Source organism: Brachyhypopomus gauderio, unplaced genomic scaffold (assembly GCF_052324685.1).
Source record: "Brachyhypopomus gauderio isolate BG-103 unplaced genomic scaffold, BGAUD_0.2 sc94, whole genome shotgun sequence".
NCBI lineage: Eukaryota > Metazoa > Chordata > Actinopteri > Gymnotiformes > Hypopomidae > Brachyhypopomus > Brachyhypopomus gauderio.
This window is the reverse complement of record NW_027506915.1, coordinates 276413-295926: the sequence shown is the minus strand read 5'-3', so window position 1 is coordinate 295926 and position 19514 is coordinate 276413. Positions and strand designations below refer to the sequence as shown.

The window sequence follows — 19514 nt, the reverse complement described above, 5'->3', positions numbered from 1 at the left end:
CTGTCCCTGATGGTCTAGTGGCTAGGATTCGGCGCTCTCACCGCCGTGGCCCGGGTTCGATTCCCGGTCAGGGAAAACAGAAAACTTTTTGCTCATCATGACATTAAAGGCAGTAATATCCTGGAAAAAAAAGAAGCTTCCTTCGAACCGGATTTGAACCGGTGGCCTAAGGATTGCTGCTTTAACCTCTACAGTCCTCCGCTCTACCATCTGAGCTACCGAAGGATTCTGACGCACATGCAGCATAGATCCAGAAACAAGGACGTTGACAAAGATACCAGTTCGGTTGTGGCTTTTTCAACTCTTTAAGGTCCACCAAAGAGGAAACCTCACACTGTACCAGTTGGACATGTAGAGCTACCAACACGTATGTCTGTTAACAACATTGGCATGCGTACTGCATTTTGGACACGTGGATGGTAAAAGGCCACGGGTTGGTCCCACCAATGGTTAGAACAATTTGAATTGCTTTTTGAGAAAATCTATTGTGATGTCACATAGAGAGAGAGAGAAAGGAAAGGCTGAGTGGCTTTAATTGTTGTTTTTTTTGTCATCATTAACAAGGACATAGACAAAAGAATTAATGACAAGGAAGTCACAGGTAGGCAGACGTAAAGCTGGAAGTTCAGCTTAATCCAAAAGCCTGCCTGACGATGACTGAACGGTGCTCAAGAGCTGACGGTCATGTAAAGTTCAACGCCTGAACAGGGACTTGAACCCTGGACCCTCAGATTAAAAGTCTGATGCTCTACCGACTGAGCTATCCAGGCTACGTTTAACCTTGCTCTGTGATTCAGAACATGTCCAGATATTCTTAACCTCTGACATGGGAAGCATTTGACAGTCTTGACACAAAAAGGTCCACATGTTCTGGTGTGGTCACGAATAACCCACATTCTGGTCTTTCTTCACTCATGAATAACGGCCAGCCAGAACTCATGTAAAAGCCTTCATTCATTAGCATTCCATCGCTGTCCCTGATGGTCTAGTGGCTAGGATTCGGCGCTCTCACCGCCGCGGCCCGGGTTCGATTCCCGGTCAGGGAAAACAGAAAACTTTTTGCTCATCTTGACATTAAGGGCAGTAATATCCTGGAAAAAAAAGAAGCTTCCTTCGAACCGGATTTGAACCGGTGGCCTAAGGATTGCTGCTTTAACCTCTACAGTCCTCCGCTCTACCATCTGAGCTACCGAAGGATTCTGACGCACATGCAGCATAGATCCAGAAACAAGGACGTTGACAAAGATACCAGTTCGGTTGTGACTTTTTCAACTCTTTAAGGTCCACCAAAGAGGAAACCTCACACTGTACCAGTTGGACATGTAGAGCTACCAACACGTATGTCTGTTAACAACATTGGCATGCGTACTGCATTTTGGACACGTGGATGGTAAAAGGCCACGGGTTGGTCCCACCAATGGTTAGAACAATTTGAATTGCTTTTTGAGAAAATCTATTGTGATGTCACATAGAGAGAGAGAGAAAGGAAAGGCTGAGTGGCTTTAATTGTTGTTTTTTTGTCATCATTAACAAGGACATAGACAAAATAATTAATGACAAGGAAGTCACAGGTAGGCAGACGTAAAGCTGGAAGTTCAGCTTAATCCAAAAGCCTGCCTGATGATGACTGAACGGTGCTCAAGAGCTGACGGTCATGTAAAGTTCAACGCCTGAACAGGGACTTGAACCCTGGACCCTCAGATTAAAAGTCTGATGGTCTACCGACTGAGCTATCCAGGCTACGTTTAGCCTTGCTCTGTGATTCAGAACATGTCCAGATATTCTTGACCTCTGACATGGGAAGCATTTGACAGTCTTGACACAAAAAGGTCCACATGTTCTGGTGTGGTCACGAATAACCCACATTCTGGTCTTTCTTCACTCATGAATAACGGCCAGCCAGAACTCATGTAAAGGCCTTCATCCATTAGCATAACATCGCTGTCCCTGATGGTCTAGTGGCTAGGATTCGGCGCTCTCACCGCCGCGGCCCGGGTTCGATTCCCGGTCAGGGAAAACAGAAAACATTTTGCTCATCATGACATTAAAGGCAGTAATATCCTGGAAAAAAAAGAAGCTTCCTTCGAACCGGATTTGAACCGGTGGCCTAAGGATTGCTGCTTTAACCTCTACAGTCCTCCGCTCTACCATCTGAGCTACCGAAGGATTCTGACGCACATGCAGCATAGATCCAGAAACAAGGACGTTGACAAAGATACCAGTTCGGTTGTGGCTTTTTCAACTCTTTAAGGTCCACCAAAGAGGAAACCTCACACTGTACCAGTTGGACATGTAGAGCTACCAACACGTATGTCTGTTAACAACATTGGCATGCGTACTGCATTTTGGACACGTGGATGGTAAAAGGCCACGGGTTGGTCCCACCAATGGTTAGAACAATTTGAATTGCTTTTTGAGAAAATCTATTGTGATGTCACATAGAGAGAGAGAGAAAGGAAAGGCTGAGTGGCTTTAATTGGTGTTTTTTTTGTCATCATTAACAAGGACATAGACAAAATAATTAATGACAAGGAAGTCACAGGTAGGCAGACGTAAAGCTGGAAGTTCAGCTTAATCCAAAAGCCTGCCTGACGATGAGTGAACAGTGCTCAAGAGCTGATGGTCATGTAAAGTTCAACGCCTGAACAGGGACTTGAACCCTGGACCCTCAGATTAAAAGTCTGATGCTCTACCGACTGAGCTATCCAGGCTACGTTTAGCCTTGCTCTGTGATTCAGAACATGTCCAGATATTCTTGACCTCTGACATGGGAAGCATTTGACAGTCTTGACACAAAAAGGTCCACATGTTCTGGTGTGGTCACGAATAACCCACATTCTGGTCTTTCTTCACTCATGAATAACGGCCAGCCAGAACTCATGTAAAGGCCTTCATCCATTAGCATAACATCGCTGTCCCTGATGGTCTAGTGGCTAGGATTCGGCGCTCTCACCGCCGCGGCCCGGGTTCGATTCCCGGTCAGGGAAAACAGAAAACTTTTTGCTCATCATGACATTAAAGGCAGTAATATCCTGGAAAAAAAAGAAGCTTCCTTCGAACCGGATTTGAACCGGTGGCCTAAGGATTGCTGCTTTAACCTCTACAGTCCTCCGCTCTACCATCTGAGCTACCGAAGGATTCTGACGCACATGCAGCATAGATCCAGAAACAAGGACGTTGACAAAGATACCAGTTCGGTTGTGGCTTTTTCAACTCTTTAAGGTCCACCAAAGAGGAAACCTCACACTGTACCAGTTGGACATGTAGAGCTACCAACACGTATGTCTGTTAACAACATTGGCATGCGTACTGCATTTTGGACACGTGGATGGTAAAAGGCCACGGGTTGGTCCCACCAATGGTTAGAACAATTTGAATTGCTTTTTGAGAAAATCTATTGTGATGTCACATAGAGAGAGAGAGAAAGGAAAGGCTGAGTGGCTTTAATTGGTGTTTTTTTGTCATCATTAACAAGGACATAGACAAAATAATTAATGACAAGGAAGTCACAGGTAGGCAGACGTAAAGCTGGAAGTTCAGCTTAATCCAAAAGCCTGCCTGACGATGAGTGAACAGTGCTCAAGAGCTGATGGTCATGTAAAGTTCAACGCCTGAACAGGGACTTGAACCCTGGACCCTCAGATTAAAAGTCTGATGCTCTACCGACTGAGCTATCCAGGCTACGTTTAGCCTTGCTCTGTGATTCAGAACATGTCCAGATATTCTTGACCTCTGACATGGGAAGCATTTGACAGTCTTGACACAAAAAGGTCCACTTGTTCTGGTGTGGTCACGAATAACCCACATTCTGGTCTTTCTTCACTCATGAATAACGGCCAGCCAGAACTCATGTAAAGGCCTTCATCCATTAGCATAACATCGCTGTCCCTGATGGTCTAGTCGCTAGGATTCGGCGCTCTCACCGCCGCGGCCCGGGTTCGATTCCCGGTCAGGGAAAACAGAAAACTTTTTGCTCATCATGACATTAAAGGCAGTAATATCCTGGAAAAAAAAGAAGCTTCCTTCGAACCGGATTTGAACCGGTGGCCTAAGGATTGCTGCTTTAACCTCTACAGTCCTCCGCTCTACCATCTGAGCTACCGAAGGATTCTGACGCACATGCAGCATAGATCCAGAAACAAGGACGTTGACAAAGATACCAGTTCGGTTGTGGCTTTTTCAACTCTTTAAGGTCCACCAAAGAGGAAACCTCACACTGTACCAGTTGGACATGTAGAGCTACCAACACGTATGTCTGTTAACAACATTGGCATGCGTACTGCATTTTGGACACGTGGATGGTAAAAGGCCACGGGTTGGTCCCACCAATGGTTAGAACAATTTGAATTGCTTTTTGAGAAAATCTATTGTGATGTCACATAGAGAGAGAGAGAAAGGAAAGGCTGAGTGGCTTTAATTGGTGTTTTTTTGTCATCATTAACAAGGACATAGACAAAAGAATTAATGACGAGGAAGTCACAGGTAGGCAGACGTAAAGCTGGAAGTTCAGCTTAATCCAAAAGCCTGCCTGACGATGACTGAACGGTGCTCAAGAGCTGACGGTCATGTAAAGTTCAACACCTGAACAGGGACTTGAACCCTGGACCCTCAGATTAAAAGTCTGATACTCTACCGACTGAGCTATCCAGGCTACGTTTAGCCTTGCTCTGTGATTCAGAACATGTCCAGATATTCTTGACCTCTGACATGGGAAGCATTTGACAGTCTTGACACAAAAAGGTCCACATGTTCTGGTGTGGTCACGAATAACCCACATTCTGGTCTTTCTTCACTCATGAATAACGGCCAGCCAGAACTCATGTAAAGGCCTTCATCCATTAGCATAACATCGCTGTCCCTGATGGTCTAGTGGCTAGGATTCGGCGCTCTCACCGCCGCGGCCCGGGTTCGATTCCCGGTCAGGGAAAACAGAAAACTTTTTGCTCATCATGACATTAAAGGCAGTAATGTCCTGGAAAAAAAAGAAGCTTCCTTCGAACCGGATTTGAACCGGTGGCCTAAGGATTGCTGCTTTAACCTCTACAGTCCTCCGCTCTACCATCTGAGCTACCGAAGGATTCTGACGCACATGCAGCATAGATCCAGAAACAAGGACGTTGACAAAGATACCAGTTCGGTTGTGACTTTTTCAACTCTTTAAGGTCCACCAAAGAGGAAACCTCACACTGTACCAGTTGGACATGTAGAGCTACCAACACGTATGTCTGTTAACAACATTGGCATGCGTACTGCATTTTGGACACGTGGATGGTAAAAGGCCACGGGTTGGTCCCACCAATGGTTAGAACAATTTGAATTGCTTTTTGAGAAAATCTATTGTGATGTCACATAGAGAGAGAGAGAAAGGAAAGGCTGAGTGGCTTTAATTGTTGTTTTTTTGTCATCATTAACAAGGACATAGACAAAATAATTAATGACAAGGAAGTCACAGGTAGGCAGACGTAAAGCTGGAAGTTCAGCTTAATCCAAAAGCCTGCCTGATGATGACTGAACGGTGCTCAAGAGCTGACGGTCATGTAAAGTTCAACGCCTGAACAGGGACTTGAACCCTGGACCCTCAGATTAAAAGTCTGATGCTCTACCGACTGAGCTATCCAGGCTACGTTTAGCCTTGCTCTGTGATTCAGAACATGTCCAGATATTCTTGACCTCTGACATGGGAAGCATTTGACAGTCTTGACACAAAAAGGTCCACATGTTCTGGTGTGGTCACGAATAACCCACATTCTGGTCTTTCTTCACTCATGAATAACGGCCAGCCAGAACTCATGTAAAGGCCTTCATCCATTAGCATAACATCGCTGTCCCTGATGGTCTAGTGGCTAGGATTCGGCGCTCTCACCGCCGCGGCCCGGGTTCGATTCCCGGTCAGGGAAAACAGAAAACTTTTTGCTCATCATGACATTAAAGGCAGTAATATCCTGGAAAAAAAAGAAGCTTCCTTCGAACCGGATTTGAACCGGTGGCCTAAGGATTGCTGCTTTAACCTCTACAGTCCTCCGCTCTACCATCTGAGCTACCGAAGGATTCTGACGCACATGCAGCATAGATCCAGAAACAAGGACGTTGACAAAGATACCAGTTCGGTTGTGGCTTTTTCAACTCTTTAAGGTCCACCAAAGAGGAAACCTCACACTGTACCAGTTGGACATGTAGAGCTACCAACACGTATGTCTGTTAACAACATTGGCATGCGTACTGCATTTTGGACACGTGGATGGTAAAAGGCCACGGGTTGGTCCCACCAATGGTTAGAACAATTTGAATTGCTTTTTGAGAAATCTATTGTGATGTCACATAGAGAGAGAGAGAAAGGAAAGGCTGAGTGGCTTTAATTGGTGTTTTTTTTGTCATCATTAACAAGGACATAGACAAAATAATTAATGACAAGGAAGTCACAGGTAGGCAGACGTAAAGCTGGAAGTTCAGCTTAATCCAAAAGCCTGCCTGACGATGAGTGAACAGTGCTCAAGAGCTGATGGTCATGTAAAGTTCAACGCCTGAACAGGGACTTGAACCCTGGACCCTCAGATTAAAAGTCTGATGCTCTACCGACTGAGCTATCCAGGCTACGTTTAGCCTTGCTCTGTGATTCAGAACATGTCCAGATATTCTTGACCTCTGACATGGGAAGCATTTGACAGTCTTGACACAAAAAGGTCCACATGTTCTGGTGTGGTCACGAATAACCCACATTCTGGTCTTTCTTCACTCATGAATAACGGCCAGCCAGAACTCATGTAAAGGCCTTCATCCATTAGCATAACATCGCTGTCCCTGATGGTCTAGTGGCTAGGATTCGGCGCTCTCACCGCCGCGGCCCGGGTTCGATTCCCGGTCAGGGAAAACAGAAAACTTTTTGCTCATCATGACATTAAAGGCAGTAATATCCTGGAAAAAAAAGAAGCTTCCTTCGAACCGGATTTGAACCGGTGGCCTAAGGATTGCTGCTTTAACCTCTACAGTCCTCCGCTCTACCATCTGAGCTACCGAAGGATTCTGACGCACATGCAGCATAGATCCAGAAACAAGGACGTTGACAAAGATACCAGTTCGGTTGTGGCTTTTTCAACTCTTTAAGGTCCACCAAAGAGGAAACCTCACACTGTACCAGTTGGACATGTAGAGCTACCAACACGTATGTCTGTTAACAACATTGGCATGCGTACTGCATTTTGGACACGTGGATGGTAAAAGGCCACGGGTTGGTCCCACCAATGGTTAGAACAATTTGAATTGCTTTTTGAGAAAATCTATTGTGATGTCACATAGAGAGAGAGAGAAAGGAAAGGCTGAGTGGCTTTAATTGGTGTTTTTTTGTCATCATTAACAAGGACATAGACAAAATAATTAATGACAAGGAAGTCACAGGTAGGCAGACGTAAAGCTGGAAGTTCAGCTTAATCCAAAAGCCTGCCTGACGATGAGTGAACAGTGCTCAAGAGCTGATGGTCATGTAAAGTTCAACGCCTGAACAGGGACTTGAACCCTGGACCCTCAGATTAAAAGTCTGATGCTCTACCGACTGAGCTATCCAGGCTACGTTTAGCCTTGCTCTGTGATTCAGAACATGTCCAGATATTCTTGACCTCTGACATGGGAAGCATTTGACAGTCTTGACACAAAAAGGTCCACTTGTTCTGGTGTGGTCACGAATAACCCACATTCTGGTCTTTCTTCACTCATGAATAACGGCCAGCCAGAACTCATGTAAAGGCCTTCATCCATTAGCATAACATCGCTGTCCCTGATGGTCTAGTCGCTAGGATTCGGCGCTCTCACCGCCGCGGCCCGGGTTTGATTCCCGGTCAGGGAAAACAGAAAACTTTTTGCTCATCATGACATTAAAGGCAGTAATATCCTGGAAAAAAAAGAAGCTTCCTTCGAACCGGATTTGAACCGGTGGCCTAAGGATTGCTGCTTTAACCTCTACAGTCCTCCGCTCTACCATCTGAGCTACCGAAGGATTCTGACGCACATGCAGCATAGATCCAGAAACAAGGACGTTGACAAAGATACCAGTTCGGTTGTGGCTTTTTCAACTCTTTAAGGTCCACCAAAGAGGAAACCTCACACTGTACCAGTTGGACATGTAGAGCTACCAACACGTATGTCTGTTAACAACATTGGCATGCGTACTGCATTTTGGACACGTGGATGGTAAAAGGCCACGGGTTGGTCCCACCAATGGTTAGAACAATTTGAATTGCTTTTTGAGAAAATCTATTGTGATGTCACATAGAGAGAGAGAGAAAGGAAAGGCTGAGTGGCTTTAATTGGTGTTTTTTTTGTCATCATTAACAAGGACATAGACAAAATAATTAATGACAAGGAAGTCACAGGTAGGCAGACGTAAAGCTGGAAGTTCAGCTTAATCCAAAAGCCTGCCTGATGATGACTGAACGGTGCTCAAGAGCTGACGGTCATGTAAAGTTCAACGCCTGAACAGGGACTTGAACCCTGGACCCTCAGATTAAAAGTCTGATGCTCTACCGACTGAGCTATCCAGGCTACTTTTAGCCTTGCTCTGTGATTCAGAACATGTCCAGATATTCTTGACCTCTGACATGGGAAGCATTTGACAGTCTTGACACAAAAAGGTCCACATGTTCTGGTGTGGTCACGAATAACCCACATTCTGGTCTTTCTTCACTCATGAATAACGGCCAGCCAGAACTCATGTAAAGGCCTTCATCCATTAGCATAACATCGCTGTCCCTGATGGTCTAGTGGCTAGGATTCGGCGCTCTCACCGCCACGGCCCGGGTTCGATTCCCGGTCAGGGAAAACAGAAAACTTTTTGCTCATCATGACATTAAAGGCAGTAATATCCTGGAAAAAAAAGAAGCTTCCTTCGAACCGGATTTGAACCGGTGGCCTAAGGATTGCTGCTTTAACCTCTACAGTCCTCCGCTCTACCATCTGAGCTACCGAAGGATTCTGAGGCACATGCAGCATAGATCCAGAAACAAGGACGTTGACAAAGATACCAGTTCGGTTGTGGCTTTTTCAACTCTTTAAGGTCCACCAAAGAGGAAACCTCACACTGTACCAGTTGGACATGTAGAGCTACCAACACGTATGTCTGTTAACAACATTGGCATGCGTACTGCATTTTGGACACGTGGATGGTAAAAGGCCACGGGTTGGTCCCACCAATGGTTAGAACAATTTGAATTGCTTTTTGAGAAAATCTATTGTGATGTCACATAGAGAGAGAGAGAAAGGAAAGGCTGAGTGGCTTTAATTGTTGTTTTTTGTCATCATTAACAAGGACATAGACAAAATAATTAATGACAAGGAAGTCACAGGTAGGCAGACGTAAAGCTGGAAGTTCAGCTTAATCCAAAAGCCTGCCTGATGATGACTGAACGGTGCTCAAGAGCTGACGGTCATGTAAAGTTCAACGCCTGAACAGGGACTTGAACCCTGGACCCTCAGATTAAAAGTCTGATGCTCTACCGACTGAGCTATCCAGGCTACGTTTAGCCTTGCTCTGTGATTCAGAACATGTCCAGATATTCTTGACCTCTGACATGGGAAGCATTTGACAGTCTTGACACAAAAAGGTCCACTTGTTCTGGTGTGGTCACGAATAACCCACATTCTGGTCTTTCTTCACTCATGAATAACGGCCAGCCAGAACTCATGTAAAGGCCTTCATCCATTAGCATAACATCGCTGTCCCTGATGGTCTAGTCGCTAGGATTCGGCGCTCTCACCGCCGCGGCCCGGGTTTGATTCCCGGTCAGGGAAAACAGAAAACTTTTTGCTCATCATGACATTAAAGGCAGTAATATCCTGGAAAAAAAAGAAGCTTCCTTCGAACCGGATTTGAACCGGTGGCCTAAGGATTGCTGCTTTAACCTCTACAGTCCTCCGCTCTACCATCTGAGCTACCGAAAGATTCTGACGCACATGCAGCATAGATCCAGAAACAAGGACGTTGACAAAGATACCAGTTCGGTTGTGGCTTTTTCAACTCTTTAAGGTCCACCAAAGAGGAAACCTCACACTGTACCAGTTGGACATGTAGAGCTACCAACACGTATGTCTGTTAACAACATTGGCATGCGTACTGCATTTTGGACACGTGGATGGTAAAAGGCCACGGGTTGGTCCCACCAATGGTTAGAACAATTTGAATTGCTTTTTGAGAAAATCTATTGTGATGTCACATAGAGAGAGAGAGAAAGGAAAGGCTGAGTGGCTTTAATTGGTGTTTTTTTTGTCATCATTAACAAGGACATAGACAAAATAATTAATGACAAGGAAGTCACAGGTAGGCAGACGTAAAGCTGGAAGTTCAGCTTAATCCAAAAGCCTGCCTGATGATGACTGAATGGTGCTCAAGAGCTGACGGTCATGTAAAGTTCAACGCCTGAACAGGGACTTGAACCCTGGACCCTCAGATTAAAAGTCTGATGCTCTACCGACTGAGCTATCCAGGCTACGTTTAGCCTTGCTCTGTGATTCAGAACATGTCCAGATATTCTTGACCTCTGACATGGGAAGCATTTGACAGTCTTGACACAAAAAGGTCCACATGTTCTGGTGTGGTCACGAATAACCCACATTCTGGTCTTTCTTCACTCATGAATAACGGCCAGCCAGAACTCATGTAAAGGCCTTCATCCATTAGCATAACATCGCTGTCCCTGATGGTCTAGTGGCTAGGATTCGGCGCTCTCACCGCCGCGGCCCGGGTTTGATTCCCGGTCAGGGAAAACAGAAAACTTTTTGCTCATCATGACATTAAAGGCAGTAATATCCTGGAAAAAAAAGAAGCTTCCTTCGAACCGGATTTGAACCGGTGGCCTAAGGATTGCTGCTTTAACCTCTACAGTCCTCCGCTCTACCATCTGAGCTACCGAAGGATTCTGACGCACATGCAGCATAGATCCAGAAACAAGGACGTTGACAAAGATACCAGTTCGGTTGTGGCTTTTTCAACTCTTTAAGGTCCACCAAAGAGGAAACCTCACACTGTACCAGTTGGACATGTAGAGCTACCAACACGTATGTCTGTTAACAACATTGGCATGCGTACTGCATTTTGGACACGTGGATGGTAAAAGGCCACGGGTTGGTCCCACCAATGGTTAGAACAATTTGAATTGCTTTTTGAGAAAATCTATTGTGATGTCACATAGAGAGAGAGAGAAAGGAAAGGCTGAGTGGCTTTAATTGGTGTTTTTTTGTCATCATTAACAAGGACATAGACAAAATAATTAATGACAAGGAAGTCACAGGTAGGCAGACGTAAAGCTGGAAGTTCAGCTTAATCCAAAAGCCTGCCTGACGAAGAGTGAACAGTGCTCAAGAGCTGATGGTCATGTAAAGTTCAAAGCCTGAACAGGTACTTGAACCCTGGACCCTCAGATTAAAAGTCTGATGCTCTACCGACTGAGCTATCCAGGCTACGTTTAGCCTTGCTCTGTGATTCAGAACATGTCCAGATATTCTTGACCTCTGACATGGGAAGCATTTGACAGTCTTGACACAAAAAGGTCCACTTGTTCTGGTGTGGTCACGAATAACCCACATTCTGGTCTTTCTTCACTCATGAATAACGGCCAGCCAGAACTCATGTAAAGGCCTTCATCCATTAGCATAACATCGCTGTCCCTGATGGTCTAGTGGCTAGGATTCGGCGCTCTCACCGCCACGGCCCGGGTTCGATTCCCGGTCAGGGAAAACAGAAAACTTTTTGCTCATCATGACATTAAAGGCAGTAATATCCTGGAAAAAAAAGAAGCTTCCTTCGAACCGGATTTGAACCGGTGGCCTAAGGATTGCTGCTTTAACCTCTACAGTCCTCCGCTCTACCATCTGAGCTACCGAAGGATTCTGAGGCACATGCAGCATAGATCCAGAAACAAGGACGTTGACAAAGATACCAGTTCGGTTGTGGCTTTTTCAACTCTTTAAGGTCCACCAAAGAGGAAACCTCACACTGTACCAGTTGGACATGTAGAGCTACCAACACGTATGTCTGTTAACAACATTGGCATGCGTACTGCATTTTGGACACGTGGATGGTAAAAGGCCACGGGTTGGTCCCACCAATGGTTAGAACAATTTGAATTGCTTTTTGAGAAAATCTATTGTGATGTCACATAGAGAGAGAGAGAAAGGAAAGGCTGAGTGGCTTTAATTGTTGTTTTTTGTCATCATTAACAAGGACATAGACAAAATAATTAATGACAAGGAAGTCACAGGTAGGCAGACGTAAAGCTGGAAGTTCAGCTTAATCCAAAAGCCTGCCTGATGATGACTGAACGGTGCTCAAGAGCTGACGGTCATGTAAAGTTCAACGCCTGAACAGGGACTTGAACCCTGGACCCTCAGATTAAAAGTCTGATGCTCTACCGACTGAGCTATCCAGGCTACGTTTAGCCTTGCTCTGTGATTCAGAACATGTCCAGATATTCTTGACCTCTGACATGGGAAGCATTTGACAGTCTTGACACAAAAAGGTCCACTTGTTCTGGTGTGGTCACGAATAACCCACATTCTGGTCTTTCTTCACTCATGAATAACGGCCAGCCAGAACTCATGTAAAGGCCTTCATCCATTAGCATAACATCGCTGTCCCTGATGGTCTAGTCGCTAGGATTCGGCGCTCTCACCGCCGCGGCCCGGGTTTGATTCCCGGTCAGGGAAAACAGAAAACTTTTTGCTCATCATGACATTAAAGGCAGTAATATCCTGGAAAAAAAAGAAGCTTCCTTCGAACCGGATTTGAACCGGTGGCCTAAGGATTGCTGCTTTAACCTCTACAGTCCTCCGCTCTACCATCTGAGCTACCGAAAGATTCTGACGCACATGCAGCATAGATCCAGAAACAAGGACGTTGACAAAGATACCAGTTCGGTTGTGGCTTTTTCAACTCTTTAAGGTCCACCAAAGAGGAAACCTCACACTGTACCAGTTGGACATGTAGAGCTACCAACACGTATGTCTGTTAACAACATTGGCATGCGTACTGCATTTTGGACACGTGGATGGTAAAAGGCCACGGGTTGGTCCCACCAATGGTTAGAACAATTTGAATTGCTTTTTGAGAAAATCTATTGTGATGTCACATAGAGAGAGAGAGAAAGGAAAGGCTGAGTGGCTTTAATTGGTGTTTTTTTTGTCATCATTAACAAGGACATAGACAAAATAATTAATGACAAGGAAGTCACAGGTAGGCAGACGTAAAGCTGGAAGTTCAGCTTAATCCAAAAGCCTGCCTGATGATGACTGAATGGTGCTCAAGAGCTGACGGTCATGTAAAGTTCAACGCCTGAACAGGGACTTGAACCCTGGACCCTCAGATTAAAAGTCTGATGCTCTACCGACTGAGCTATCCAGGCTACGTTTAGCCTTGCTCTGTGATTCAGAACATGTCCAGATATTCTTGACCTCTGACATGGGAAGCATTTGACAGTCTTGACACAAAAAGGTCCACATGTTCTGGTGTGGTCACGAATAACCCACATTCTGGTCTTTCTTCACTCATGAATAACGGCCAGCCAGAACTCATGTAAAGGCCTTCATCCATTAGCATAACATCGCTGTCCCTGATGGTCTAGTGGCTAGGATTCGGCGCTCTCACCGCCGCGGCCCGGGTTTGATTCCCGGTCAGGGAAAACAGAAAACTTTTTGCTCATCATGACATTAAAGGCAGTAATATCCTGGAAAAAAAAGAAGCTTCCTTCGAACCGGATTTGAACCGGTGGCCTAAGGATTGCTGCTTTAACCTCTACAGTCCTCCGCTCTACCATCTGAGCTACCGAAGGATTCTGACGCACATGCAGCATAGATCCAGAAACAAGGACGTTGACAAAGATACCAGTTCGGTTGTGGCTTTTTCAACTCTTTAAGGTCCACCAAAGAGGAAACCTCACACTGTACCAGTTGGACATGTAGAGCTACCAACACGTATGTCTGTTAACAACATTGGCATGCGTACTGCATTTTGGACACGTGGATGGTAAAAGGCCACGGGTTGGTCCCACCAATGGTTAGAACAATTTGAATTGCTTTTTGAGAAAATCTATTGTGATGTCACATAGAGAGAGAGAGAAAGGAAAGGCTGAGTGGCTTTAATTGGTGTTTTTTTGTCATCATTAACAAGGACATAGACAAAATAATTAATGACAAGGAAGTCACAGGTAGGCAGACGTAAAGCTGGAAGTTCAGCTTAATCCAAAAGCCTGCCTGACGAAGAGTGAACAGTGCTCAAGAGCTGATGGTCATGTAAAGTTCAAAGCCTGAACAGGTACTTGAACCCTGGACCCTCAGATTAAAAGTCTGATGCTCTACCGACTGAGCTATCCAGGCTACGTTTAGCCTTGCTCTGTGATTCAGAACATGTCCAGATATTCTTGACCTCTGACATGGGAAGCATTTGACAGTCTTGACACAAAAAGGTCCACTTGTTCTGGTGTGGTCACGAATAACCCACATTCTGGTCTTTCTTCACTCATGAATAACGGCCAGCCAGAACTCATGTAAAGGCCTTCATCCATTAGCATAACATCGCTGTCCCTGATGGTCTAGTGGCTAGGATTCGGCGCTCTCACCGCCGCGGCCCGGGTTCGATTCCCGGTCAGGGAAAACAGAAAACTTTTTGCTCATCATGACATTAAAGGCAGTAATATCCTGGAAAAAAAAGAAGCTTCCTTCGAACCGGATTTGAACCGGTGGCCTAAGGATTGCTGCTTTAACCTCTACAGTCCTCCGCTCTACCATCTGAGCTACCGAAGGATTCTGACGCACATGCAGCATAGATCCAGAAACAAGGACGTTGACAAAGATACCAGTTCGGTTGTGGCTTTTTCAACTCTTTAAGGTCCACCAAAGAGGAAACCTCACACTGTACCAGTTGGACATGTAGAGCTACCAACACGTATGTCTGTTAACAACATTGGCATGCGTACTGCATTTTGGACACGTGGATGGTAAAAGGCCACGGGTTGGTCCCACCAATGGTTAGAACAATTTGAATTGCTTTTTGAGAAAATCTATTGTGATGTCACATAGAGAGAGAGAGAAAGGAAAGGCTGAGTGGCTTTAATTGTTGTTTTTTTGTCATCATTAACAAGGACATAGACAAAATAATTAATGACAAGGAAGTCACAGGTAGGCAGACGTAAAGCTGGAAGTTCAGCTTAATCCAAAAGCCTGCCTGATGATGACTGAACGGTGCTCAAGAGCTCACGGTCATGTAAAGTTCAACGCCTGAACAGGGACTTGAACCCTGGACCCTCAGATTAAAAGTCTGATGCTCTACCGACTGAGCTATCCAGGCTACGTTTAGCCTTGCTCTGTGATTCAGAACATGTCCAGATATTCTTGACCTCTGACATGGGAAGCATTTGACAGTCTTGACACAAAAAGGTCCACATGTTCTGGTGTGGTCACGAATAACCCACATTCTGGTCTTTCTTCACTCATGAATAACGGCCAGCCAGAACTCATGTAAAGGCCTTCATCCATTAGCATAACATCGCTGTCCCTGATGGTCTAGTGGCTAGGATTCGGCGCTCTCACCGCCGCGGCCCGGGTTCGATTCCCGGTCAGGGAAAACAGAAAACTTTTTGCTCATCATGACATTAAAGGCAGTAATATCCTGGAAAAAAAAGAAGCTTCCTTCGAACCGGATTTGAACCGGTGGCCTAAGGATTGCTGCTTTAACCTCTACAGTCCTCCGCTCTACCATCTGAGCTACCGAAGGATTCTGACGCACATGCAGCATAGATCCAGAAACAAGGACGTTGACAAAGATACCAGTTCGGTTGTGGCTTTTTCAACTCTTTAAGGTCCACCAAAGAGGAAACCTCACACTGTACCAGTTGGACATGTAGAGCTACCAACACGTATGTCTGTTAATAACATTGGCATGCGTACTGCATTTTGGACACGTGGATGGTAAAAGGCCACGGGTTGGTCCCACCAATGGTTAGAACAATTTGAATTGCTTTTTGAGAAAATCTATTGTGATGTCACATAGAGAGAGAGAGAAAGGAAAGGCTGAGTGGCTTTAATTGGTGTTTTTTTTGTCATCATTAACAAGGACATAGACAAAATAATTAATGACAAGGAAGTCACAGGTAGGCAGACGTAAAGCTGGAAGTTCAGCTTAATCCAAAAGCCTGCCTGATGATGACTGAACGGTGCTCAAGAGCTGACGGTCATGTAAAGTTCAACGCCTGAACAGGGACTTGAACCCTGGACCCTCAGATTAAAAGTCTGATGCTCTACCGACTGAGCTATCCAGGCTACTTTTAGCCTTGCTCTGTGATTCAGAACATGTCCAGATATTCTTGACCTCTGACATGGGAAGCATTTGACAGTCTTGACACAAAAAGGTCCACATGTTCTGGTGTGGTCACGAATAACCCACATTCTGGTCTTTCTTCACTCATGAATAACGGCCAGCCAGAACTCATGTAAAGGCCTTCATCCATTAGCATAACATCGCTGTCCCTGATGGTCTAGTGGCTAGGATTCGGCGCTCTCACCGCCGCGGCCCGGGTTCGATTCCCGGTCAGGGAAAACAGAAAACTTTTTGCTCATCATGACATTAAAGGCAGTAATATCCTGGAAAAAAAAGAAGCTTCCTTCGAACCGGATTTGAACCGGTGGCCTAAGGATTGCTGCTTTAACCTCTACAGTCCTCCGCTCTACCATCTGAGCTACCGAAGGATTCTGACGCACATGCAGCATAGATCCAGAAACAAGGACGTTGACAAAGATACCAGTTCGGTTGTGGCTTTTTCAACTCTTTAAGGTCCACCAAAGAGGAAACCTCACACTGTACCAGTTGGACATGTAGAGCTACCAACACGTATGTCTGTTAACAACATTGGCATGCGTACTGCATTTTGGACACGTGGATGGTAAAAGGCCACGGGTTGGTCCCACCAATGGTTAGAACAATTTGAATTGCTTTTTGAGAAAATCTATTGTGATGTCACATAGAGAGAGAGAGAAAGGAAAGGCTGAGTGGCTTTAATTGTTGTTTTTTTGTCATCATTAACAAGGACATAGACAAAATAATTAATGACAAGGAAGTCACAGGTAGGCAGACGTAAAGCTGGAAGTTCAGCTTAATCCAAAAGCCTGCCTGATGATGACTGAACGGTGCTCAAGAGCTGACGGTCATGTAAAGTTCAACGCCTGAACAGGGACTTGAACCCTGGACCCTCAGATTAAAAGTCTGATGCTCTACCGACTGAGCTATCCAGGCTACGTTTAGCCTTGCTCTGTGATTCAGAACATGTCCAGATATTCTTGACCTCTGACATGGGAAGCATTTGACAGTCTTGACACAAAAAGGTCCACTTGTTCTGGTGTGGTCACGAATAACCCACATTCTGGTCTTTCTTCACTCATGAATAACGGCCAGCCAGAACTCATGTAAAGGCCTTCATCCATTAGCATAACATCGCTGTCCCTGATGGTCTAGTGGCTAGGATTCGGCGCTCTCACCGCCGCGGCCCGGGTTCGATTCCCGGTCAGGGAAAACAGAAAACTTTTTGCTCATCATGACATTAAAGGCAGTAATATCCTGGAAAAAAAAGAAGCTTCCTTCGAACCGGATTTGAACCGGTGGCCTAAGGATTGCTGCTTTAACCTCTACAGTCCTCCGCTCTACCATCTGAGCTACCGAAGGATTCTGACGCACATGCAGCATAGATCCAGAAACAAGGACGTTGACAAAGATACCAGTTCGGTTGTGGCTTTTTCAACTCTTTAAGGTCCACCAAAGAGGAAACCTCACACTGTACCAGTTGGACATGTAGAGCTACCAACACGTATGTCTGTTAACAACATTGGCATGCGTACTGCATTTTGGACACGTGGATGGTAAAAGGCCACGGGTTGGTCCCACCAATGGTTAGAACAATTTGAATTGCTTTTTGAGAAAATCTATTGTGATGTCACATAGAGAGAGAGAGAAAGGAAAGGCTGAGTGGCTTTAATTGTTGTTTTTTTGTCATCATTAACAAGGACATAGACAAAATAATTAATGACAAGGAAGTCACAGGTAGGCAGACGTAAAGCTGGAAGTTCAGCTTAATCCAAAAGCCTGCCTGATGATGACTGAACGGTGCTCAAGAGCTGACGGTCATGTAAAGTTCAACGCCTGAACAGGGACTTGAACCCTGGACCCTCAGATTAAAAGTCTGATGCTCTACCGACTGAGCTATCCAGGCTACGTTTAGCCTTGCTCTGTGATTCAGAACATGTCCAGATATTCTTGACCTCTGACATGGGAAGCATTTGACAGTCTTGACACAAAAAGGTCCACTTGTTCTGGTGTGGTCACGAATAACCCACATTCTGGTCTTTCTTCACTCATGAATAACGGCCAGCCAGAACTCATGTAAAGGCCTTCATCCATTAGCATAACATCGCTGTCCCTGATGGTCTAGTGGCTAGGATTCGGCGCTCTCACCGCCGCGGCCCGGGTTCGATTCCCGGTCAGGGAAAACAGAAAACTTTTTGCTCATCATGACATTAAAGGCAGTAATATCCTGGAAAAAAAAGAAGCTTCCTTCGAACCGGATTTGAACCGGTGGCCTAAGGATTGCTGCTTTAACCTCTACAGTCCTCCGCTCTACCATCTGAGCTACCGAAGGATTCTGACGCACATGCAGCATAGATCCAGAAACAAGGACGTTGACAAAGATACCAGTTCGGTTGTGGCTTTTTCAACTCTTTAAGGTCCACCAAAGAGGAAACCTCACACTGTACCAGTTGGACATGTAGAGCTACCAACACGTATGTCTGTTAACAACATTGGCATGCGTACTGCATTTTGGACACGTGGATGGTAAAAGGCCACGGGTTGGTCCCACCAATGGTTAGAACAATTTGAATTGCTTTTTGAGAAAATCTATTGTGATGTCACATAGAGAGAGAGAGAAAGGAAAGGCTGAGTGGCTTTAATTGTTGTTTTTTTGTCATCATTAACAAGGACATAGACAAAATAATTAATGACAAGGAAGTCACAGGTAGGCAGACGTAAAGCTGGAAGTTCAGCTTAATCCAAAAGCCTGCCTGATGATGACTGAACGGTGCTCAAGAGCTCACGGTCATGTAAAGTTCAACGCCTGAACAGGGACTTGAACCCTGGACCCTCAGATTAAAAGTCTGATGCTCTACCGACTGAGCTATCCAGGCCACGTTTACCCTTGCTCTGTGATTCAGAACATGTCCAGATATTCTTGACCTCTGACATGGGAAGCATTTGACAGTCTTGACACAAAAAGGTCCACATGTTCTGGTGTGGTCACGAATAACCCACATTCTGGTCTTTCTTCACTCATGAATAACGGCCAGCCAGAACTCATGTAAAGGCCTTCATCCATTAGCATAACATCGCTGTCCCTGATGGTCTAGTGGCTAGGATTCGGCGCTCTCACCGCCGCGGCCCGGGTTTGATTCCCGGTCAGGGAAAACAGAAAACTTTTTGCTCATCATGACATTAAAGG

The 19514-nt window shown here is 45.3% G+C and overlaps 52 non-coding genes across 52 annotated transcripts; 18 read left to right on the top strand and 34 right to left on the bottom strand.

Annotated features, from left to right (window-relative positions):
- Positions 1 to 3: 3 nt before the first annotated feature.
- On the top strand, positions 4 to 75 carry trnae-cuc (transfer RNA glutamic acid (anticodon CUC)). The gene has a single exon. It is a non-coding gene; the product is annotated as a tRNA-Glu (tRNA).
- A 63-nt stretch (positions 76 to 138) lies between these two features.
- On the bottom strand, positions 139 to 225 carry trnay-gua (transfer RNA tyrosine (anticodon GUA)). Its single transcript is given in 2 exon segments — positions 139 to 174; positions 189 to 225. It is a non-coding gene; the product is annotated as a tRNA-Tyr (tRNA).
- A 472-nt stretch (positions 226 to 697) lies between these two features.
- On the bottom strand, positions 698 to 770 carry trnak-uuu (transfer RNA lysine (anticodon UUU)). The gene has a single exon. It is a non-coding gene; the product is annotated as a tRNA-Lys (tRNA).
- Positions 771 to 974: 204 nt separating this feature from the next.
- trnae-cuc (transfer RNA glutamic acid (anticodon CUC)) lies at positions 975 to 1046 on the top strand. Its single transcript has one exon. It is a non-coding gene; the product is annotated as a tRNA-Glu (tRNA).
- A 63-nt stretch (positions 1047 to 1109) lies between these two features.
- trnay-gua (transfer RNA tyrosine (anticodon GUA)) lies at positions 1110 to 1196 on the bottom strand. The gene is given in 2 exon segments: positions 1110 to 1145; positions 1160 to 1196. It is a non-coding gene; the product is annotated as a tRNA-Tyr (tRNA).
- A 748-nt stretch (positions 1197 to 1944) lies between these two features.
- On the top strand, positions 1945 to 2016 carry trnae-cuc (transfer RNA glutamic acid (anticodon CUC)). Its single transcript has one exon. It is a non-coding gene; the product is annotated as a tRNA-Glu (tRNA).
- A 63-nt stretch (positions 2017 to 2079) lies between these two features.
- On the bottom strand, positions 2080 to 2166 carry trnay-gua (transfer RNA tyrosine (anticodon GUA)). Its single transcript is given in 2 exon segments — positions 2080 to 2115; positions 2130 to 2166. It is a non-coding gene; the product is annotated as a tRNA-Tyr (tRNA).
- A 472-nt stretch (positions 2167 to 2638) lies between these two features.
- Positions 2639 to 2711, bottom strand: trnak-uuu (transfer RNA lysine (anticodon UUU)). The gene has a single exon. It is a non-coding gene; the product is annotated as a tRNA-Lys (tRNA).
- A 204-nt stretch (positions 2712 to 2915) lies between these two features.
- On the top strand, positions 2916 to 2987 carry trnae-cuc (transfer RNA glutamic acid (anticodon CUC)). The gene has a single exon. It is a non-coding gene; the product is annotated as a tRNA-Glu (tRNA).
- Positions 2988 to 3050: 63 nt separating this feature from the next.
- trnay-gua (transfer RNA tyrosine (anticodon GUA)) lies at positions 3051 to 3137 on the bottom strand. The gene is given in 2 exon segments: positions 3051 to 3086; positions 3101 to 3137. It is a non-coding gene; the product is annotated as a tRNA-Tyr (tRNA).
- Positions 3138 to 3608: 471 nt separating this feature from the next.
- trnak-uuu (transfer RNA lysine (anticodon UUU)) lies at positions 3609 to 3681 on the bottom strand. The gene has a single exon. It is a non-coding gene; the product is annotated as a tRNA-Lys (tRNA).
- A 204-nt stretch (positions 3682 to 3885) lies between these two features.
- Positions 3886 to 3957, top strand: trnae-cuc (transfer RNA glutamic acid (anticodon CUC)). Its single transcript has one exon. It is a non-coding gene; the product is annotated as a tRNA-Glu (tRNA).
- A 63-nt stretch (positions 3958 to 4020) lies between these two features.
- trnay-gua (transfer RNA tyrosine (anticodon GUA)) lies at positions 4021 to 4107 on the bottom strand. The gene is given in 2 exon segments: positions 4021 to 4056; positions 4071 to 4107. It is a non-coding gene; the product is annotated as a tRNA-Tyr (tRNA).
- A 748-nt stretch (positions 4108 to 4855) lies between these two features.
- trnae-cuc (transfer RNA glutamic acid (anticodon CUC)) lies at positions 4856 to 4927 on the top strand. Its single transcript has one exon. It is a non-coding gene; the product is annotated as a tRNA-Glu (tRNA).
- A 63-nt stretch (positions 4928 to 4990) lies between these two features.
- trnay-gua (transfer RNA tyrosine (anticodon GUA)) lies at positions 4991 to 5077 on the bottom strand. Its single transcript is given in 2 exon segments — positions 4991 to 5026; positions 5041 to 5077. It is a non-coding gene; the product is annotated as a tRNA-Tyr (tRNA).
- A 471-nt stretch (positions 5078 to 5548) lies between these two features.
- Positions 5549 to 5621, bottom strand: trnak-uuu (transfer RNA lysine (anticodon UUU)). The gene has a single exon. It is a non-coding gene; the product is annotated as a tRNA-Lys (tRNA).
- Positions 5622 to 5825: 204 nt separating this feature from the next.
- Positions 5826 to 5897, top strand: trnae-cuc (transfer RNA glutamic acid (anticodon CUC)). The gene has a single exon. It is a non-coding gene; the product is annotated as a tRNA-Glu (tRNA).
- A 63-nt stretch (positions 5898 to 5960) lies between these two features.
- trnay-gua (transfer RNA tyrosine (anticodon GUA)) lies at positions 5961 to 6047 on the bottom strand. The gene is given in 2 exon segments: positions 5961 to 5996; positions 6011 to 6047. It is a non-coding gene; the product is annotated as a tRNA-Tyr (tRNA).
- Positions 6048 to 6518: 471 nt separating this feature from the next.
- On the bottom strand, positions 6519 to 6591 carry trnak-uuu (transfer RNA lysine (anticodon UUU)). Its single transcript has one exon. It is a non-coding gene; the product is annotated as a tRNA-Lys (tRNA).
- A 204-nt stretch (positions 6592 to 6795) lies between these two features.
- On the top strand, positions 6796 to 6867 carry trnae-cuc (transfer RNA glutamic acid (anticodon CUC)). Its single transcript has one exon. It is a non-coding gene; the product is annotated as a tRNA-Glu (tRNA).
- A 63-nt stretch (positions 6868 to 6930) lies between these two features.
- Positions 6931 to 7017, bottom strand: trnay-gua (transfer RNA tyrosine (anticodon GUA)). The gene is given in 2 exon segments: positions 6931 to 6966; positions 6981 to 7017. It is a non-coding gene; the product is annotated as a tRNA-Tyr (tRNA).
- A 471-nt stretch (positions 7018 to 7488) lies between these two features.
- On the bottom strand, positions 7489 to 7561 carry trnak-uuu (transfer RNA lysine (anticodon UUU)). Its single transcript has one exon. It is a non-coding gene; the product is annotated as a tRNA-Lys (tRNA).
- A 339-nt stretch (positions 7562 to 7900) lies between these two features.
- Positions 7901 to 7987, bottom strand: trnay-gua (transfer RNA tyrosine (anticodon GUA)). The gene is given in 2 exon segments: positions 7901 to 7936; positions 7951 to 7987. It is a non-coding gene; the product is annotated as a tRNA-Tyr (tRNA).
- A 472-nt stretch (positions 7988 to 8459) lies between these two features.
- On the bottom strand, positions 8460 to 8532 carry trnak-uuu (transfer RNA lysine (anticodon UUU)). Its single transcript has one exon. It is a non-coding gene; the product is annotated as a tRNA-Lys (tRNA).
- A 204-nt stretch (positions 8533 to 8736) lies between these two features.
- trnae-cuc (transfer RNA glutamic acid (anticodon CUC)) lies at positions 8737 to 8808 on the top strand. The gene has a single exon. It is a non-coding gene; the product is annotated as a tRNA-Glu (tRNA).
- Positions 8809 to 8871: 63 nt separating this feature from the next.
- Positions 8872 to 8958, bottom strand: trnay-gua (transfer RNA tyrosine (anticodon GUA)). The gene is given in 2 exon segments: positions 8872 to 8907; positions 8922 to 8958. It is a non-coding gene; the product is annotated as a tRNA-Tyr (tRNA).
- A 470-nt stretch (positions 8959 to 9428) lies between these two features.
- trnak-uuu (transfer RNA lysine (anticodon UUU)) lies at positions 9429 to 9501 on the bottom strand. The gene has a single exon. It is a non-coding gene; the product is annotated as a tRNA-Lys (tRNA).
- An 898-nt stretch (positions 9502 to 10399) lies between these two features.
- On the bottom strand, positions 10400 to 10472 carry trnak-uuu (transfer RNA lysine (anticodon UUU)). Its single transcript has one exon. It is a non-coding gene; the product is annotated as a tRNA-Lys (tRNA).
- Positions 10473 to 10676: 204 nt separating this feature from the next.
- Positions 10677 to 10748, top strand: trnae-cuc (transfer RNA glutamic acid (anticodon CUC)). The gene has a single exon. It is a non-coding gene; the product is annotated as a tRNA-Glu (tRNA).
- A 63-nt stretch (positions 10749 to 10811) lies between these two features.
- On the bottom strand, positions 10812 to 10898 carry trnay-gua (transfer RNA tyrosine (anticodon GUA)). Its single transcript is given in 2 exon segments — positions 10812 to 10847; positions 10862 to 10898. It is a non-coding gene; the product is annotated as a tRNA-Tyr (tRNA).
- Positions 10899 to 11646: 748 nt separating this feature from the next.
- On the top strand, positions 11647 to 11718 carry trnae-cuc (transfer RNA glutamic acid (anticodon CUC)). Its single transcript has one exon. It is a non-coding gene; the product is annotated as a tRNA-Glu (tRNA).
- A 63-nt stretch (positions 11719 to 11781) lies between these two features.
- trnay-gua (transfer RNA tyrosine (anticodon GUA)) lies at positions 11782 to 11868 on the bottom strand. The gene is given in 2 exon segments: positions 11782 to 11817; positions 11832 to 11868. It is a non-coding gene; the product is annotated as a tRNA-Tyr (tRNA).
- Positions 11869 to 12338: 470 nt separating this feature from the next.
- trnak-uuu (transfer RNA lysine (anticodon UUU)) lies at positions 12339 to 12411 on the bottom strand. Its single transcript has one exon. It is a non-coding gene; the product is annotated as a tRNA-Lys (tRNA).
- Positions 12412 to 13309: 898 nt separating this feature from the next.
- trnak-uuu (transfer RNA lysine (anticodon UUU)) lies at positions 13310 to 13382 on the bottom strand. The gene has a single exon. It is a non-coding gene; the product is annotated as a tRNA-Lys (tRNA).
- A 204-nt stretch (positions 13383 to 13586) lies between these two features.
- On the top strand, positions 13587 to 13658 carry trnae-cuc (transfer RNA glutamic acid (anticodon CUC)). Its single transcript has one exon. It is a non-coding gene; the product is annotated as a tRNA-Glu (tRNA).
- A 63-nt stretch (positions 13659 to 13721) lies between these two features.
- trnay-gua (transfer RNA tyrosine (anticodon GUA)) lies at positions 13722 to 13808 on the bottom strand. The gene is given in 2 exon segments: positions 13722 to 13757; positions 13772 to 13808. It is a non-coding gene; the product is annotated as a tRNA-Tyr (tRNA).
- A 748-nt stretch (positions 13809 to 14556) lies between these two features.
- Positions 14557 to 14628, top strand: trnae-cuc (transfer RNA glutamic acid (anticodon CUC)). The gene has a single exon. It is a non-coding gene; the product is annotated as a tRNA-Glu (tRNA).
- Positions 14629 to 14691: 63 nt separating this feature from the next.
- Positions 14692 to 14778, bottom strand: trnay-gua (transfer RNA tyrosine (anticodon GUA)). Its single transcript is given in 2 exon segments — positions 14692 to 14727; positions 14742 to 14778. It is a non-coding gene; the product is annotated as a tRNA-Tyr (tRNA).
- Positions 14779 to 15249: 471 nt separating this feature from the next.
- On the bottom strand, positions 15250 to 15322 carry trnak-uuu (transfer RNA lysine (anticodon UUU)). The gene has a single exon. It is a non-coding gene; the product is annotated as a tRNA-Lys (tRNA).
- A 204-nt stretch (positions 15323 to 15526) lies between these two features.
- Positions 15527 to 15598, top strand: trnae-cuc (transfer RNA glutamic acid (anticodon CUC)). The gene has a single exon. It is a non-coding gene; the product is annotated as a tRNA-Glu (tRNA).
- Positions 15599 to 15661: 63 nt separating this feature from the next.
- On the bottom strand, positions 15662 to 15748 carry trnay-gua (transfer RNA tyrosine (anticodon GUA)). Its single transcript is given in 2 exon segments — positions 15662 to 15697; positions 15712 to 15748. It is a non-coding gene; the product is annotated as a tRNA-Tyr (tRNA).
- A 472-nt stretch (positions 15749 to 16220) lies between these two features.
- trnak-uuu (transfer RNA lysine (anticodon UUU)) lies at positions 16221 to 16293 on the bottom strand. The gene has a single exon. It is a non-coding gene; the product is annotated as a tRNA-Lys (tRNA).
- Positions 16294 to 16497: 204 nt separating this feature from the next.
- trnae-cuc (transfer RNA glutamic acid (anticodon CUC)) lies at positions 16498 to 16569 on the top strand. The gene has a single exon. It is a non-coding gene; the product is annotated as a tRNA-Glu (tRNA).
- A 63-nt stretch (positions 16570 to 16632) lies between these two features.
- On the bottom strand, positions 16633 to 16719 carry trnay-gua (transfer RNA tyrosine (anticodon GUA)). The gene is given in 2 exon segments: positions 16633 to 16668; positions 16683 to 16719. It is a non-coding gene; the product is annotated as a tRNA-Tyr (tRNA).
- A 471-nt stretch (positions 16720 to 17190) lies between these two features.
- Positions 17191 to 17263, bottom strand: trnak-uuu (transfer RNA lysine (anticodon UUU)). The gene has a single exon. It is a non-coding gene; the product is annotated as a tRNA-Lys (tRNA).
- A 204-nt stretch (positions 17264 to 17467) lies between these two features.
- trnae-cuc (transfer RNA glutamic acid (anticodon CUC)) lies at positions 17468 to 17539 on the top strand. Its single transcript has one exon. It is a non-coding gene; the product is annotated as a tRNA-Glu (tRNA).
- A 63-nt stretch (positions 17540 to 17602) lies between these two features.
- trnay-gua (transfer RNA tyrosine (anticodon GUA)) lies at positions 17603 to 17689 on the bottom strand. The gene is given in 2 exon segments: positions 17603 to 17638; positions 17653 to 17689. It is a non-coding gene; the product is annotated as a tRNA-Tyr (tRNA).
- Positions 17690 to 18160: 471 nt separating this feature from the next.
- trnak-uuu (transfer RNA lysine (anticodon UUU)) lies at positions 18161 to 18233 on the bottom strand. Its single transcript has one exon. It is a non-coding gene; the product is annotated as a tRNA-Lys (tRNA).
- A 204-nt stretch (positions 18234 to 18437) lies between these two features.
- Positions 18438 to 18509, top strand: trnae-cuc (transfer RNA glutamic acid (anticodon CUC)). Its single transcript has one exon. It is a non-coding gene; the product is annotated as a tRNA-Glu (tRNA).
- Positions 18510 to 18572: 63 nt separating this feature from the next.
- On the bottom strand, positions 18573 to 18659 carry trnay-gua (transfer RNA tyrosine (anticodon GUA)). The gene is given in 2 exon segments: positions 18573 to 18608; positions 18623 to 18659. It is a non-coding gene; the product is annotated as a tRNA-Tyr (tRNA).
- Positions 18660 to 19130: 471 nt separating this feature from the next.
- Positions 19131 to 19203, bottom strand: trnak-uuu (transfer RNA lysine (anticodon UUU)). The gene has a single exon. It is a non-coding gene; the product is annotated as a tRNA-Lys (tRNA).
- Positions 19204 to 19407: 204 nt separating this feature from the next.
- trnae-cuc (transfer RNA glutamic acid (anticodon CUC)) lies at positions 19408 to 19479 on the top strand. The gene has a single exon. It is a non-coding gene; the product is annotated as a tRNA-Glu (tRNA).
- The last annotated feature ends 35 nt before the right edge of the window (positions 19480 to 19514 follow it).